Raw genomic sequence first — 18,874 nt, 5'->3', positions numbered from 1 at the left:
ATTTGAGTGAGTAAAGAAAATGTAGCAGTTTTACATGATTAAAGATGTAAATATAATTTGATAGCATCAAAGAGATAATAAAGGAGTGCAAGTCTATAAAACAAGAACAGAGCTTACCAAATAAGAGTAAGATGTCATGAATCAAGAATGGGATAGTATAAAAGAGAACCAATTAATGAAAAATATCCTTGTTGAAATAACAAAACTAAACATAATGGACTGGGTATAACAGAAGAGTGAATTAGTGAGGCATAAAATTGACTTGAAGGAATACTAAAATTTTCTAACATTTAAATGAGTGCTTGCTATGGGCTGGTCATTATTCAATCAATTAACGTGTATTTTCTCATTTAATCCTTACAAGAACCATATATATCCCCATTTTATTGATTCAGAAACTAAGGCAAAGAAAGGATAAGTAATTTGTCAGAAGTCACACAACTGGTCTTGAATTCAGGAAAAGCCCTTGTATTTGGCCACTGCACTATAATACTGACTCCCAGCATTCCTCACATTCCTCAAAATGCAGCACAAAGAGATCCAGAGATGGAAGAAATGTTGAGATGTAATAAGTCCCAGACTTCATGAATAAGAATCTGCATTTTGACAAATCCCACGGCGATTCTTATGCACCATAAAGCTTGAGATGAGTCCTTAGAAATTAGTCCAAAGCAGGGATGCTGAAATCAACATACTTGGACTGAGAAAAAAAAATTTTCTTTGTGAAGTTTTAAGAAGTCCAGGAGAAAAATCTGGAAACTGGAGAGCCAAGTGGAACTCTTTACCAAATCATGTGTTAATGTGTTAATCCCTCGTTTCCATATATTCTAGTCAGCCCGAGGTCATGGGGCCTCTTGTTCAGTTAGCTGGTAGCTTTCCGAAGCTAGACTAATACTTGTTGGCAAATAAGAGGGAAGGATGAGGTGCCTCAGGCAGTCCGCTGAGAATGTGTGGAAGTGTGTGTGTGTCTGCATGTGTATGTAAGTCAGGAGATAAGGCTGTGTCTCCTTTTGGCCTTGCTGATTGAGATGTAGCTATCAGAGAATGCATCATGATTTACTGGTCTCTATCTCTTTTTAGACTGTGAGCACATTGAGAGTAAGAACTATGTCTTCCTCTTCTTTTTACCTGTAAAGAATAGCACAGTGTCTGGCATATGGAAGCACACAATATATTTTTGTTGTTGAACGCTTAAATTACTTTCAAGTCTTTTTTCTTATGGTAGTAATGAACAAGGCTCTTCTTTCATCCTCTGTTGGATGTTTCTTTGGATAATGACTCCGATTCTGGGAGGATGGAGACACAAAACCATTTGACGGGGAGATTGGAAACACTGTCCGGTGGCCCCTGGGATAATTTGACAAAACTGATGTCCTTTTGAATGCCAATTCCAAATGATTGGTGGTGGCTGTCCAGAGCTATGCTGAGAAGGATTCTGAGGCTTCCTACAATCAATTGGTGCTGTGTGCCAGGGCGAGGGAGCTGGAGGTAGCATCAAGTGGCCATATATTTGCCCTGGAGAGAACCCCATCCGCCAGCCCCCTCTGGAAGCCAATCAAGGATGGGTTAGAGGGACATGGGTGGTCAGTGAGGGCCAGTCCTCTCACAGACATCTTAAATTCTGGGTGACCAAACCTTCGGAAGAGTACCTTGTCTTGAGATGACACGAGAAAATCATGCTTGTACCAGCATGGACTTGGGACCTTCTTAAACTGAACCCAGTCTGTTTATTCCAGATCCTAGCAATCAAGGGAGCCATGGTGGGATGAGCTGATCAGAGGAACCTGCACCAGTTTATGTGAACTTGATTTCTAAGCTCCCGAGATCTCTGTTGGCAAGACAGGATCTCTGAGAGTTCGCCACCATTCCTTCTAGTGTGTAGAGTGGAGGACTGCTACCTGTGTCAGGGCTCCATATCCCTGCTCACTTCTTCATTTCTTCCCTGCTCTCATCATACAGCCCCCAGCATCTGTGGCTGAGACAGCTTTCATGAAACTGTCCCCAGGGCCTATCACCCTTGTCAGGCCATTGCATGTTGTTCCTTCAAAGATTTTACTTGGCCAGTTATTTTATTGTTTTGTTTGTTTTTCTTTTTGTGTTCTTCTAAAGTCCTTTTAATTCCCAAGATATTTAAAAACCTCTAATGTTTTCTAGTAAGGCAAATATTGGTTTATTGGCAAAGAATTAGAGGGTCTGATGGTGATAGACGAGGAGTGTAAGGAATTGTAAAATAGGCGTTTAATGAAATGATAACATGGCTCTCTTTGGGTAAATTGTTATACTAAAAAAATCATGAATTTTGACTTTCTATTCTAATCTATGAATTTGAGAAAGTCATTGTTTCCTCATCTGTAAAATGGGTACATCCATACCTCCCTCATGGTGCCCAGTGTATACGTGTGTGACAGATTAATAACATCTCAACAGAAAATGTGAGTTTCTCTTTCCTCTATAGTCTGGTTTCATTGCACATGAGGTGATTATTATCAATCTTAATTTTAAAGGAGTCCAGAGGAATACTTTGCCAATGTTTTCATTTTCAAACTCCCAGTTAGGAAACTCTTCCTTACTCTAACTTACTATCTAACCCAAATCTCTCTGGTTTTAATTTATTCTGTAACATGTGAAAAAAACTCACCATCATGCTGATCAGGCTGCCCCCCCCGCCAACCAAAGGCCTAGATGTGGCGACTGGGAGCCTGAGAGTCATAAAGAGAGCAGAGGGCGGCATTTACTTGGTGTACTTTCTTTGCCAGCAAGATAGACTGCACTTGCCTGCAGGGCTGGAGGAGGGAGGAGAATTACTCCTGATCACTCTGTCCTGATTCTGAACCCAGCTGAAACTCCTTCACAAGAAGGGAGTATCGCTAGTGAGGAGAAAATGCACTTGCTGCCATGAACTCAAAGACCAATGTCCTGTATAAAGGATTCTTGCATCTGTAGACACTGTGAAGTTTCTAAGGTAAGATCTTTTCCAGTCTATTTGCCCTGTGAGGAGGTGATGGAAGAAACTGAGGCACACTCAGCTTGTCAGACACGGGCCCAGGAGTTTCTGTGGCTTCCTCTTTCCAAGTCACACCAATCAGTTTGCTTCTTGGTCCCTTCTGACACACCAGTTCAAAGGATTTAGGGGCAAAAACAACAATTCGTGTGGTTTTTTCCAAGGCATCTGGCATGGTACCTGCATCTAGAAAGTGCCATGATGACTGATTCTCATCTCAGAGATTACTGTCTCCCCGCCACCAGTCATCACAATTCAGGGATGTTTGGACTTCAGGTAGAAGTCTGCTTTTCCCTTCTCTCTTGAATTCAGTCTGGTCAATATGAAAGGAAACCTGAGTGTGACGCCTGGTTTAGGAAATGTTCCATAAAAAGACATGCCATGCAGCCTTCAGAGCATGATGGAAATTATTATAGAGGTATCTTCACAAAGTTTATAATAGTTAAGGATACGGGAACTTGCAGAAGGGATAATTGGAGCCAGTTGTTAAGTGTTGAGAATCATTTTGTTTTTGGTGACAGCAAAAGTGCTAGCAGGACTGAGACCAAAGCAGTCACAACTCTTTATGCCAATGGGGTGACGACACAGGCATTTCTATGTCTACTACATTCCAGCAAGTAGCTTAGTGACATTATGGAGACCTAGGAACAAACTCCAGCCTGAGGTCACGGTACATGTTAACAGCTGGTTCATGGTCATGATATCAAAGAAAGAAAATATGTGAAATCAAGAGAGGAGTCTCCATTAGATTAGTGAATGAGGACTATGAACTTCTTTGGGGACCAAAAACAAACAATAAACAAAACAAAACAAAACAAAAACAGGAAAAACACCAGGCCCAGAGAGTAGAAAAAAAACCCAAAAATTAGCATGAGTGTATCAAGGGTATATGAAGCTCTGAAGCTTCCTGGGAAGGAAATGATGTGGAATATTACCAGCTAATTACTGGGCAGAATCTTTTGCCAGAGTTGGAAAGAACAGAACCAAAGGGGAATCAACCTCCCCCTTCGTGAAGTACTCATTTCAAAGCCCAATTAAGCCTCTGTGGCTCTGATTTCTTGGCTGTGGACAAGGTGTGTGGTGTTCTCATGTTTTCCCATGCTGCTGCCAAGCTTACCCCACACTGTGTCCTTGGGTGTCACCTGACGACATCATGAAGCTGAGACACCTGAGTTCATACCTGCTCGGGCAGGACTATAGCCAAATCAGCTCAATTTCAGATTGAATTTTCAATTCTCACTTCAGAGCCTCAGTCCCCTGGATGAGAGGCTGGCAATCTGTGCACCCCTCCCAACTGTCTCGGAACTTCTGTGCTGAGGGGCTTTTATACAACAGTGTGTCTGTCAGTGTCTCTGCTAAGCTAAGCAGTTGTCTCTGCAAGATACCAGGTCAGTCTCTCAGAGTCCCTGTGATCACCCTCCTCCCCAAACATTTGCACCTCAGTGCCACGCCACCACGTGCCAAGATCAAATGGCCTTTCTCCATATTTAGGTATAAAGACACAAGTGGTGTTTATGTGGACAGGAAAGGACAGGAAAGATTCCTTTTCCTTAAGTGTCTCATGATTATGGAGGATTCACACAGGTTCTGGAGTCAGGAAGTCTGCATTCTAGTTCTGGCATTGCTGCTCACTTAGTTGAAAGCTTCCCTTTGTTTAAGTGCAAAGAAGAGGGGGTTGTCCTGGGTAAGTAATAGGATCTGGTCTAGCCTTACCGCTCTTTAATAACCTGTGAAAATGACTTTCAGTTGTGAAGGAGGCTTTGGAATTGTGTTCTGTCCTGCCATTTGCCTTTCTTGAGTCCCTTGTTCTTTCCCTGCACTGAATCCTCATGCACTTGGTGCAGCCCTTAGGGCATCTATTATGTTCTATCTATCTACAGCAGTTTGAATTCTTGATGTCTCATTTCCTATAGATTATAAGTCTGGGGGGCATTAGGGATGACATTTTATGTACTTTGATTTGTCATCAAAGTACCAAGAAAAGTGCCTGGCATGTAAGTGTTTGGTGAGTTCTCAGAGTCTAGCATGGGAACCATGAAAGGCAGGTGCCTGGTGTCTGGGAATGATTCCCAACCGCTTATTAAGTCACATGTCTCAGTTAGTATTACAGCCTTGGCTGGTATGATGAGTGACAGTTGAAATCTTTCATTTCAAGTTGTTCGGGGTCAACTTGTATGTTTTGTATTCTTCAGCTTTTCTTTGGATTATGATCCTTGGGATTTTTTATGATCGTTTCTGTTGTGTTTTTTGCTCAGCACTGATACTAAAGATGGCATACCCTGATGCCTGTTGCTTCAGTAGTCTTGAATCAGGAGGATCTGGTGGGAAAGATTTGAGGTTTAATTGAACATGACTATTAAGGTGTCAAGTGTTCTACTGGGAAGCAGTCATTTAATTAATGGATACAGAGACACATTTTCCCTTCTATTACTTTTTTCTTACTTTGCTTTAAAGGAAAGAGACCAAAGCAATTTACAGTAGGTATAGTTATCTCCTTTTTTCTGAGTTTATCAGGAAATTTGTAGACTACTTTGAACTTCTGTATTGCTAGAGGCAATTAATTAATTAATTAATTAAATTGGTCCCCATGGCATCACATTCGTAATTTATAATGTCAGTGATAATTTATGATGTCAGCAACTTCAGGGTTTGATGGTGCTCAGTTCTGAGAAGGATATGAAAGAAATGCAAGCCATAGCTATAGAAGACATTTGTCATGATTTTTGAGTGTCCAGTGCTTAACTCTCTACCTATGTGTGGGGAGTTTTCATCTTATGAAGCAACATCTTCCTATCGCCAAAGAATGTGAAGATGCCAATTGCTTGTTTTCCTGGCCTTTTCTACAACTGGAGCATGGGCATATGACTTGGTGCTATGGACTGAACAATTGGGTCTCCTCAAAATTCATATATTGAAGCCCTAACCCCCAATGTAATGATATTTGGAGGTGGGGCCTTTGGGAGATAATTAGGTTTGGAAGAGGTCATGAAGGTGGGAACCCATGATGGGCTTAGTGTCTTTGTAAGAGACCAGAGAGCTTGTTCTCTCTCTCTCTTGCTCTCTCTCTCTCCCTCTCTCTCTGCCATGTGATCACACAGCAAGAAGGGAGCTCTCTGCAAGCTAGGAAGAGGGCTGTCACCAGAAACCAAATCTGCTAGTTCCTAGACCTGCGAGAAGTAAATGTTTGATGTTTAAGCCACCCAGTCCACGGTATTTTCTTACAGCAGCCCGAGCAGACCAAGATCTCTCGATTCTACCATCTGGGCGCAGTGACCCCTTTTTTGGAAGCCAGTTGAAACAAAGAAACCTAGAACACTTGAATTTTACCCTAGGGAGGGTGGTGGTCACAGCGGCTGCAACACAGAGGTTTCTGAGGTGGTTGTGGCAACAGTTCTATTTGCAGTGTCCAGTGTCCAGCAATGGGGCTGTTGGAGGTGTGCATTGGGAGGGCTGTGTCCATTGATGCTGGGAATTTGTCTTCACAAGACCGACCAGTTCTGTGGTGGGATCTGTGGCCTCATTTTTGGCTGTATAGCCTCTAAGCCTAATTTTCCAGACCTCCTGAAGATTCTGTGCCCTACATAATACATTTTAATAAGTTCCTTTTTCTGCTTTAATTAGTCAGAGTTGGTTCCTATTGCTTCTATCTGAGAACTGTGATTGATCCATTTGCCTGTGACCTCGGAGTTCAGAGTATTGCATTGGAGGTGACTAACATATAGGAAACATCTGGAATCTATATTTAGTGCATACATTTTGTCTAATACATTGTGCTTCTTACTAAAAATGCTACTGGAATAGGGAATAGGAAGAGCAAGTTAGTGTAAATAAAGTAAATAAATGCAAAAAGGGGAGGTTTGGGAAAAATTAAACAAGATGATGTTTATAAAGCACAGCACATTGTTGATAGTAAATGCACAGAAATGGATAACAGCAACAATCAGGGCTAAACCAATATAAATAGCTAGTACTTACTCAGCGCTTACTGTGAGCCAGACTCTGTTCTGGTGCTTTATTTTTAGGTGACTATACGGCCAGTTTACCTGAAGGGAGCCCTGGGGTATTCTGGTCAGTGTAGCATTGATCTCGGATTTTTCATCTTTTAACAGTATTTTTATTGATAGCTGCATTAACATAAGTCAGAATAACTTTCTAGCATTGCTTTGCTAACCTATGACAGAATCAACCAATGATGATCCCATCTCGTTTTTTCCAGCATCTTCCAGACACCACATAAGTAGCGCTTACTTTTCATGGTCTGCGTTCAGAACGCTCACTGTTAAAATGAAGTGCTCCCAGGCAGGAGCACGTAGGGACAGCTGACTCTTTCCAGGCTGGGTGGAGTTAGGGGACAGGATACCATTTGTTGTTCCTACTGGCCGCTTGGTGACTAGGCAGACATGCCAAGACCTGGGAGAGAAGCTACTAGCCTACGGGGACTGGCGACAAATATGGTTAAGAAACTGTTTAAAATACGTGACTCTGTGCCAGGAATGAGTATTCTGCTTCTATCATTTTTCTAAATGTTCAGAAAATCGACATAAAGAAGTTCAAAAAAATGTTTTTTGGTTTTAATGTGTACAGATATGTGTTATTTTATTTTCTTTGAAAAAATTTATTTCTGAAATCATTTTGAATAGCACTATTTTATAGATCCACCACTAAATAAAAAAAGGTTGTTGATCAGTAAATAAATATTTCAGAAATAACATGTATTTTACTTATTTTTAGTGCTCCTTTTCACTTTTGGAAGTATTTTATTTTAGACAATGTATTATAAGGTCACCTTATTTATTTTTATTTACTCAATTAATCCTCACAACAACCCTGTCAACCAGATTTTTCTTTTCAAATTTCTATTTACAGTTCAGGAGACTGAGGGCTGGTGATGTATAAAATATGCTGCTTAAAACACTCAGGTAGTCAATAGCAAGCTAAGATTTCAAACTTGATAATTTGGCTTCAGAGTCTTTGTTCACAACGATTACTCAAAAGTAGGTTTCACATGGGGCACCTGGGTGGCTCAGTTAGTTAAGCAACTGACTGGCTCAGATCATGATCTCACGGTCCGGGAGTTAGAGCCCCGTGTCAGGCTCTGTGCTGACAGCTCAGAGCCTGGAGCCTGCTTCAGATTCTGTGTCTCCTATTCTCTCTGCCCCTCCCCTGCCCATATTCTGTCTCTCTCTCGCTCTCTCAAAAATAAATAAGCATTAAAAAAATTTTTTTAAAAGTAGGTTTCATAGAAGATATAGGACTCTCACCCAAAGACCTGTCCTCCCTGACCAGTGACTTACTAGCACATAACCCAGGGCAATTCACTTCCCCTTCCTGAGCTTCTGATTCTTTATAAATGGGGATGCTACTGCCTATCTCATAGAGTTGCTGGAAAGATTCAATGAATTAACATATCAGAAAGTGCTTTTGTAAGCTGAAGATACTGTATATATTTAACACCACCATATGTAGAATTTTCCCATAAATCTAAGGCAATGTTGTGTGGGCTGATGCCCCAAACTGAAATCAGGGATAGGCAATGACTCTTCATTGCTCCTGTTTCTATTTCCAGTTGAATAAATTGGAGGATAACTCTTCAGATGCTTGTAAAGAAACACACTGTATCCTTAAATATAAGGACCCTTATACTGGTAACAGGAAGCATAAGCATGTGTGGTTGAGTTGTCCTGAATCCATATAGAGTCATAGAGTCAAGGCAGCTGATGGATTTGAAATCTGGCCTATTCCTTTAGAGGTGTCTGCCAGCAAAGAACCATTCCTGACTTGTATCTCTGATATCTTAGACTCCTGCTGCCTAAAATCTAGGTGGAAACTGGAAAAAAAAATCCATGTCATTGTGGCTGGCTGATAGATTTTTTAATGATTCCATGAAGGGAAGATGATTTCCTGTCCTCATGGCCATTGCTCAGGTCTAACCACTATCCCTTGGACAACTATAGGAGCTCTAATTGCCTTGAATTTGAATTCCTCTGACCCATTTGCTTTATAGTGCTACATAGATTTTTCTGAAATGAAAACCTCATCGTTCCACTGTCCTGTTTGCAATCCTTCAGTGACTGCCCTTGTCCTTAGGATAAAGTTTAAAGTCCTTTGCATGGTCAGCTAAACACCTATGATTTTTTCATGCCCCACTCTCAATCCACATAGTTTGGATGGATTTGACTAAATTCCATGTAACTGAGTGGGCATCTGACCCAGGCCTGACCAGTAATACTATTAGAGATTAGTTGAGGGATGGGCATAAGATCTAAGCCAACGGGAGTTAGGTTGGGAGTTGAAAAGAGATTCCTTATGAGTCCTGTAACCAGCTGTACTGGAAAAATAATTTACCTCTTGAACTCCCTAGTAACTGGCGTCACTGCATTCCAAATTTTGTTATTTAAGCTATTTGAATTGTTTTTCCTAAGACCTAAAACCAAAAGATTCTTGACTCACACACTAATATACAGAGTTATTCATGCTCTGGCAAGGCTTACCTCTATCTCCTTGTTTTCCTGATATGCTATGTTGAGTTTCCTAATGCACCATGCTGCTTTCTGCCTTTGGGCCTTTGCACAGCCTGTTCTCTCTACCTAGAAGACCCTTTACTGTCCTGCTCTTCTTCTTCATCCTCCAAACTTATCTATTCACCCTTCAAAATATCACTTGAGAAGGATGTCTACCAGAAGACTTCCCTGGAACCTCGGTGTGATCGAGTTTCCCCTTCCTGTGTTTGCTTTCGGAGAACACTTACCACTCCACAATGTAACCACTAGTCTATTTCTCTGTCTTCCCTTTTATATTATAAATTCCTTGGGAAAAATGGCTGTATCTTATTTTACTGTGCATCTCTACCCTTTAGGAGACAATGTTATGAAGCTCAATAGATGCTTGTTGAATGGAGATATAGTTCATACTCGGCTAGAATTTTCTCTAGTCCAGATAATTTTTGGCACACTAAAGAAACTTATCTGACTTAACAAGAGTTCTGTATCCTTTCAAGTTGGATTCTATTTAGACTAAATTACTATTTACAGCAAATGTCACTTCATACTCTAATATATTAAAATTACTCCCTCTCCAAGAGAGAGACAGTCTTCTGCTCAGTGAGACTTGGAATGGGAGTCTCCTTTAACCTCCAAACAAGCCTAGGCTAGGCAGGACTCAGAATGAGTTGCTGGCAAGAAATCTCAGAATGGACCCTGACCAGTGACTTGTGAGTGATTGGATGTGATGAGCTCAGGAAGATGGTGTTGTAACTGTCAAAGTACTTCTAAAGAGTTACTCACCTTCCACTCATTTCTCAGTTCACCCTTCCTGGCTCCTGCCACTTCCACAGAAACAGCTCTTGCTCAAGCTCTTGCTCAGTACACGATTGTCACAAATCCGTTGACGCATTTTGGTCCTTGTTTGACTTGAATTCTCATCAGCATTTCAATGCGCACCATGCTGCTTATCTCAAACACTGGCTTCTCTGCTTCTGTGACTCCAGCTTTACACTTATCTTTCCAGGTGCCTTGTTTCAGTCTCTCTTTCAGGCTCATCTTCCTCCCCACAGACAACTGGACCCTTAAGCTTCAGTCCTGGCTTTCCTCTGCTGACATTCTCCATTCTCTTCCTACAAGATCTCATCCACATCCAAGGCTTCAATTTTCCCCACCATGTACATGATTCACAAATTTGTATCCCTAGCCTAACTTTTCACTTACGCATCAGACTTGTATGTGTAATTGCCCCTGAACAGCTCCACTTAGAGGACACTTCACACTCAACATATCTAAAACCAAACTCTAGATCTTTGGTCCCAAATGTAGTGCTCAATCTGTGTTTCCAGTCTCAATAGAGGAGCAACATCTTATATCCATTTACTCAAGTTAGAAACCCAGGTGTCATCTGTGGTATCTTGTTTCTCCTTTTATTCAATCCATCTCTAAGGCCAGGTGAATTTATGGAAACACCTTTTGAATACTTTCACCTATCCATATTTACCACCACTGCCAAATCAAAGTTTCTGCTCCATTACAATAATCTCCTGAATGATTTTCCACCTTATACTCTTTCCCTCCTTCAATATATTTTCAAGCCTGTAATGATAATCATCTTTTTAAAACATACATTTGTTTTGTGTCACCACACTGTTTAAAAACCTTAATGGTATCCCACTGCTCTTGGACAAAGATAAATTCCTTCTCTTGACCTTCAAGGCCCTACATGGTCTAGTCTCCACTTATATTTCCTGCCTCATCTTTTACCTGTATCTTTGGTTTCTTTAGCATTGTCTTCTTCGGGTCACACTGGCTCTCATTCAACCCTTCCTTTTGCCATACTCCCTCCCAGTATTTTTACATGTTCCTTTCATTCCCTTCTTGATCTGGTTAAGTCCTACTCATTCTTTAGATCTTAGTCCAATGGTCATTTCTTCAGAAGAACCTTCCATGACATTCCACTTCAGGTCTCCTGTGTGCTCTCAGCCTGCTGAAGACCTCTCCTTCATAGCACTAACCAAAGTTTTGGCTATGCCTTCATTTGTATAATTATTCGGTTTATAGTCTGTCACTATTACTAGACTGTTTGCCTCATGAGGGCATGGCATTCTGATTTTGCTTACCTGTTTCCCCCCCCCCCCATTAGTTAGGTAATGCTACATAATAAACCACTCTAAAATTTCACTGTCATATGAGGAGATGGTCAATATTTTTAGCCATTAGGGAGATAAAAATCAAGATCATAATGAAGTACCACTTCATACCCATTAGCATGGCTATGATAATAATAATAAAAAGGAAAACAGGTGTTGGCAAGCATGTGGAAAAACTGGAATGTTCATACATTGTTTGTGGGAATGTAAAGCAGTTCAGCTGCTGTGAGGAGCAGTCTGATGTCTCCTCAAAAAGTTAAGCATAGAATATAGATGATCTTACAATTCCACTCCTAGGAATATACCCCAAGTAACAGGAACAGGTACTCAAACAAGTGTATGGACATGCACATTCAAAGGTGGAAACATCCCATATGTCCAACAGCTGGATAATGGGTAAAAAAAAAATTGTGGTATATACATACAATGGAGTAATATTCAGCCACAAGGAAGAATGAAGTATGGATATGGGCTACAATGTGGATGAGCCCCCAAAATACTATGCTAGGTATAAAATGGCACATACTGTATGATCCCATTTATGTGAAATACCCAGGAGAGGTAAATCCATAGAGATGGAATGCAGATTAGTGATTGCCAGGGGCTACAAGGAGGGGAAAAATGGGGGAGAAAATGCTCAATGGATGCAGAGTTTCCTTTTGGGTGGCAAAAATGCTTTGGAACTAGATAGAGGTGATAGAACATTGTGAATGTTCTAAATACTACTGAATTGTTCATTTTAAAACAGTTACTTTTGAATTATGTAAATTTCACCTCAATAAATTATTTAAAGGAACAACATTTATCATTTATGATTTCACAAGAATCTCCAAGATTGGCCAGACTCAGTTCTGTTGTTCTGGGTGAAGCTCATTGATCTCAGATGGGCTTATTCTTATGTTTTCAGTTAGCTCTAGGGTTGATTGGGGGTTGGACAATCTAGAATAAATTTGGCTTGGATGACTTGGCTGTGTGCATTCTGTATCTCAAGGCAAAGACAAGGGTGAGGGGGATAAGACCTCTTGAGACTAAGTTCAGACTTAGCATACTCATTTCCTCTGTATTCAGTTGGCCAAAGCAAATTTCAAGACTAGATCAGATTCAAGGGGTGGAGAAATAAACTTTGCCCCCTTGTAGAGAGACTGAAAAGTCAAATTACAAAGGGTTTGGATATAGGGGGAGCGGAGAATTGGGGCTCTTTTGCAAATGATACACTATAGTTTTTACCCTCATGCCTGGCATGTGGTGAGCACTCAACAAATATTTGTTCAGTTAAAAAACAAGCCATTAAATTTAGGCCCGAAGGGAGGCTGGGTTCTCAATTCAACATTTGAAATTATGAGCTCTTGTGGACTGAAAGAGAAAGAAAACCAGGATTCTTGGGATATTTGAGAACTTTCTAGATGATTTTAACTTCCCCAGTGATAAATCAGAAGACTTTTCATCACTTGTAAGGAGGGTGGGAAGGCCCTTCATCTTCATCGTCTCTGGTCCAGTTTTACCCTTCTTTTACCCCTTGTTTTGGTCAGGGTTCGGAGGACTGTCTCATGTTAGAATTCTGAGGTAACACAAGTTTAGTAGTTATATAAGCCAGTGGCGTGCCAGAAAAATGGCTGTCTTCAGAAAAAGAAAAAAGGCTGATTTGTGCTGCTTTCCCTTCCACCAGGGCCAATTTCAAGCTGCCAGCTCAAAGTCACTGAATGCAGAGTTGGGAAAAGGTACACTCAGGTGGCTCCCAAGGGTCAGTGGGAGGCAGCTCCAGTATAGCTCTCGTGCATCTCTGTCGCTCAGGGCTCAGCAACACCTTGCCGGCTTTACCTCCAGCTCTTCTGGAACTGTCAGAGTCAATGATCCACTGTGGTTTGTTGCCCTGCCATTTAAGTGGTTCCTTTCATTCATTCACTTAACAGGAAATTTTTGAGCAACTCCTATGTACTATTTTTTTTAAATTTAAATTCAAGTTAGTTAACATACAGTGTAGTCTTGGTGTTAGGAGTAGAACCCAGTGATTCATCTCCTACATATGACATCCAGTGCTCATCCTGAAAAAGAGCCCTTCTTAATGCCCATCACCTACTTAATCCTATAAACTATTATGTTAGACTCTGGGGATAAAATGACGAACAACACAAACATGGTTTTCACCTTCCTAGAGCTCCCATTCCCCCTAAGAGAAATAATACTTCCAGGTCTTTTCAAGGGACTTTTATACCTCTGACATTTTGCTCAGAGATGCCCTGAGAGGGTGTTAGTGTGTTACATCTCTGCCTAGAGGAATAAGATCCCAAATTTCTCTTTACTCACACACAATTGTCATTTAGAGCTGTCTTTCTGGACTACTTCTTTCTAGGCTGGAACCAAATATTCAATTATAGCTCAACTATATAATTCAATTTTAATAACATTGCTTCATCACAATCTGAAAACTGAGAGGTTATTTTAGAACCAAAGAGAACCAGAAGAAACCAGAATGCATTTAATGGTTACTGTATCACATAATATTCAACATAATGTAATCAATACATAGTACTCTGTATAAATAAACCATTTAGATTCTCACACATCTGAAGGAGAAAGAGGGCACCATTCCCAGAAGTTCTTTCCTTTTGTTAAACCATAGTTCACACCTTTGGGGAATCAAATATTCATTTAAAGCCAAATACCAAGGCTTGTGTTATCTTTTTTTTCTTCCTTTTCAGATGTACATAGTTCTCTTTTGGTATACCATTAACCATGAACATCTGTTTTTCATTTTACTATGTTACTGACACAGTGTCTTATTTTTCTTCTAAGGCAGGGGAGGGTTGTGTTGGTGGGGATAATCAATATATAAAATATAACAGCTATTGCAATATGTATATATATTTTTAGATGATTGACTGAAATTCCTAACACAGATTATGCCTTAGTGAACAAAAGAAAAATTTGTGATTTATTTAGTGTCTAGGACCCAAGCATAAAGCTTAGTACAATCAGTCATCTATAACACTCGTGGCTTTAATATTAATTGCACTTAGAAAAGCAGCGGGATAGCAATCTTTGGATGAGACAGAGCAGCCAGGAAGTGTATTTTCAGAATACAAAGCTGCTGGTTACCCTTGATGCATGTCGGGAGATGGAGCTGAGAAATAGGAACTCATCTCAGGAAAAGAATGCACTTCATCCACCAGCCAAAGTCACAAAGTCGGGAATCCTGGAAAAGAGGAAAAAGAGACTACCGCTGGGGCAATTTGGTTTAACAGACTGTTATTTCCTCATGCAAAATACATTGCCTTCCTGCCAATTCTCATGAGTATTTAAAGAAAAATAACCACTTGCACAATTACTTTGGGCACCAATATCATTGTGGGCTGTGAATGATGGGTTGTAGCAAAGTCCTGTGGAGGCCCCCCCCCTCAGAGATGCAGAGTAGAAAGACCTGCTGAATTTCATCAGATCTGGTGTGTGTCTTCAAACCAGCCCGGTGGCCAGAGGATGAAGAGGATTATGGAGAAGTGATTGAATGTTTCTATTTGACCTGTAACTGAAGGTTGGAAATTTCAACGTTAACTCGTAGTATCAGAATGAATTTGTCTTTGCTCTTTGTTTCCATGCCACAGATTCCACATTTAGTGGAGCATACCTTCCATCCAAACTGAACTGAGGTCCCTCGAGAGTAGAGACCATCCTGGTTCATCTTAATATTCTCTCTGTTCTTGATAAGTATGGGGTGAATATCTGTTCAATGAACGTCAGAGGGAATTAAGTTATTTCACAAACTTCAGCCTCCCCAGTTGATCACACATTTTCTGTTGCATTAATGGAGACTTGGTGGATCTACTCTCTTGGCCACCCCTGGTACAGTCGTGCCTCCTAGGTCTTGGTCTCTCTTTCTGTATGGGAATAATCAAACCTTATCTATTTGACAGGGGGTTCTGTGACATCAAACGTGTAGAATTCTGAAGATTCGGCAAAGGACTTCCAGCACTTGTCTTAATCTCCCCTCGAGCTGAAGCCGCTACATCATTTCTATCCAGTGGTCATTTGGCTTCTACTTAGAGGCTGTTATTGACTCCAGTAGCTAAGATGTTTCAAAGCCATATAAGTAGGTCTGCAAACAATATAGTTTTCTTTGTTTCTCAACAACTGGACAGGACTGTCTCTCTTTTGTTGCCATTATACCTAGTGACAGAAAAGTTAATCTGGTCAATTCCAGGCTTCTTAATTATTTCAGGTTGTAAACTCAGCATTTCAGTCAAATCCATCTCTCTGGTGGCAGGTTTTAATGCCATGCATGTTTACATAGTATCAGGGCATCTGAGAGACATCTGGTCCTGGAGAATGTAGTATGTTGGCACTCACTGCAATACACAATCCTGCCTGGTTCCTGGGCATAGAGTCTTCTCATATTGGGAACGACTACACCATCCGAGTCCCCATTTATCTCAAATTATTGACCTGGACTAGCCATTCTCAAACAGGAACCATTGGTCTCAGAAGTCATTTATACACTTAAAAGTTATTAAAGGCCCAATAGTTTTGTTTCTGTGGATTATGCCTATCAATATTTATCATATTGGTTACTGGGATGAGCACTGGGTGTTGTATGGAGACCAATTTGACAATAAATTTCATGTTAAAAAAAAAGCAACTACTACATAAAAATTAGAGGTAAATATAGGGAGAAGAGGATACTTTCAATAAAGGCATACATAACTTCAAAAAATAAAAAATAAACAACACTGGGAGTGTATGGTGAGGAAGAATACAAAGACAACTAAGATTAGTTTGGTGTTAAGGCACCAGCAATTCACTCACTACTGCTTTTTCATCATTAGTGCAAATGTCAACACAGTAAAAAGGCAAACAATACCTTGGTATTATTATGAAAATAGTTTTAACCTCATGGATGCCCAGAAAGGGCCTCAGTGACCTCCAGGAATCTGTGGGCCACAGCTTGACACACAGGCTCTGAATACAGAGTTTCTTCACTTTAACTGTAAGGCTCCTATGGTTTTTCCAGCCCTCACTGAGCTGTGTTCAAACAGTTGTCCTTAAGGGAAAGCATTCGTTTGTTCCCCATGTTTTGAGGGGTCACTAGGAATCTGTAAGGCTGCCCCAGGCCCCTCGTGGTGCTGTTGCAGTGCAGGGGGTCCGTGAAGGTAAGTGATCGAAAGGCAGTTTTATCTGCTCAGATCCCCAGCTTTGTATTCGAGTCGGTTTTTTTTTAAAAATAATTTTCAATTTTTGAACATCAATTTCAGAGCTTGGTGGGCACAGTGTACCCTCTCAGGGACACTCATCAACATTCTTTTAACATTGAACCCAGGTCTGCCTCTTCTTATATTCACACATTGGTTATAAATCCCATCTTTTGGACTTACAAAGAACAATTCTATTCTCTTTTCTACATGATAATCCTTTAGATTTTTTCAAAAAGGGTATCAAAACCTCCCTGTCATTTCTATTCTCTAACAGTGATGTAATGGAAATGACCTGGGTATAAGATAAACCTGGGTATAAGAGTTTTCACTGTCACTTATGAAGTGTGACCTTGGGCAAGTCATGTCATTTCTTTGATTTCAGGTTCATCATCTGTAAAATGGGAATAATAATTCAAACTTTATAAAGTGTTATGGTGATTTAAATGAGATAAGTGTTTAAGGACTCAAATTCAGTGCTGGTCCATGGTAGGCATGCAATTAATGTTATGTTTCTTCCCTTCTTGGGAATGTAATAATTGAAAAAAAATATAAATGTGATTTGAAAATGTAATAATATTAAGGTATTCTTAGTCATAATGGCACATGATGCCAGTAATCTTACTAAGAATCGTTGCTATCCTTCCACCTTGGTTTTTAAAATCTGTGAATTTGATCCTCTGGACTACCAATTGTGGCTGCAGAATGGTGAACTGTTGTGATATCTATAATAATAACTGTCAGTTTGGGGCTCTTTTTTTTTTCTTTTGAATGAGAGAATAAGGAGTTGGAAAAATAAATGTTCAAGGATCTGACATTGAAAACTCAATATCTACTCATAAAGTAGAGGTTTCCATAAGCAAAAGCAAGATGGATGCCTCATATTTCACAGAGGAAATTTAAGTTAAGGGGCAGATGTGGGAAAAAAATCCCTTATTGTATTACCAAAAAGAATAAAATGGATCCAATGGCTTTCTATTTTTCTAACAAGCAATGGACCAGTGACATGAAAGTATAGAACAATGATCTAATTATTGAGCTCTTGTAAACTTGAAGTTCATAAAAATGAAGTTGAGAGATGTGGAATATCACATGAAGTCCTAGGAGATGTAAAGATCATTAATCTCTTCCAGGGCCAGTCTATGCTGTAATAGGGTGGTAATTGGCAAAGACCTATTTATAGCTTTATGAATTCCAGGATGCCTCATTTATCTGGAATTATGTTTCACAAGAATAAAAAAAATTCTGATAATTAAATTACACCCCTCCTGGAAGTAAAATTGTTTTTTTTTTAAATCTTAAAATAGTGGTTTAAATCCCAGTGTTCATGAATCAATTCTAGGGACTGAACAACCTAAAATTATATGGAAGATTTTGTGGTGTTTCCTCACATGCATTTTCTTCCAAAGAGAGAATCCATATTTTTTACAGGTGTTTCAAAATGGACTATACTCCAAAAACCCTAAGAACAACTATTTAAGCAATTTTCGAAGTAAATTTTTTTGGAATTGATTGAACTCCTCTATTTTATTTATTTCTTATTGGGAAAATGACACACTTAGGGATTTTTATCTTCCTATTAATTTGTCCTAGCTTCCTATGATTTTGAAACCTTGTGTTACCTTTTTATGGTATTTCTGTCTCCTCCTTCTGTGATGCAGTTACCTTTTACCTTGTTACCAGCAAGTTTACATCTAGCAATTTCGCCTTGCCTACTGTAAAGTAGCTGGGAAATGAGATAACAGGGCCTGTTAGGATAATAGTAAATAGGCTTTTACTGGGACTCTGTCCTATGAATAAGCATGAAGGTGTCAGTGAACAGATAGGGCCAGGGGATTGAGCACAGAAATGTGATGTCTCTCACTGCGTAGGCTTGCACCTGGCATATTCTGACACCCACCTTCCTCTGGCCATAGCAAATCACATGGTCAAGGAAAACCACCAGGAAGGGAAGTAAGGATGTTTCTCCCAAAGACAGCAAGTAAATATTTGCTGAACAATTACTTCATTGACCACTGTCTGCTTCTTCGCATAACTGAATTCATATTTTTTAAAAAGAAA

At 40.0% G+C, this 18,874-nt stretch overlaps 1 long non-coding RNA gene across 2 annotated transcripts in view; it reads left to right on the top strand.

Moving 5' to 3' along the window:
* Positions 1–909: 909 nt before the first annotated feature.
* LOC128314040 (uncharacterized) overlaps positions 910–18,874 on the top strand; it is a 158,492-nt gene continuing 140,527 nt past the window's right edge. For both annotated transcript variants that reach the window (XR_008295383.1, XR_008295382.1), the window contains exon 1: positions 910–2,962. This is a non-coding gene — a long non-coding RNA (uncharacterized LOC128314040). The remainder of the gene's footprint in view (positions 2,963–18,874) is intronic.

The sequence above is a fragment of the Acinonyx jubatus genome, chromosome C1, assembly GCF_027475565.1.
Source record: "Acinonyx jubatus isolate Ajub_Pintada_27869175 chromosome C1, VMU_Ajub_asm_v1.0, whole genome shotgun sequence".
Lineage (NCBI taxonomy): Eukaryota > Metazoa > Chordata > Mammalia > Carnivora > Felidae > Acinonyx > Acinonyx jubatus.
This window is presented reverse-complemented; position numbering and strand designations above follow the sequence as displayed.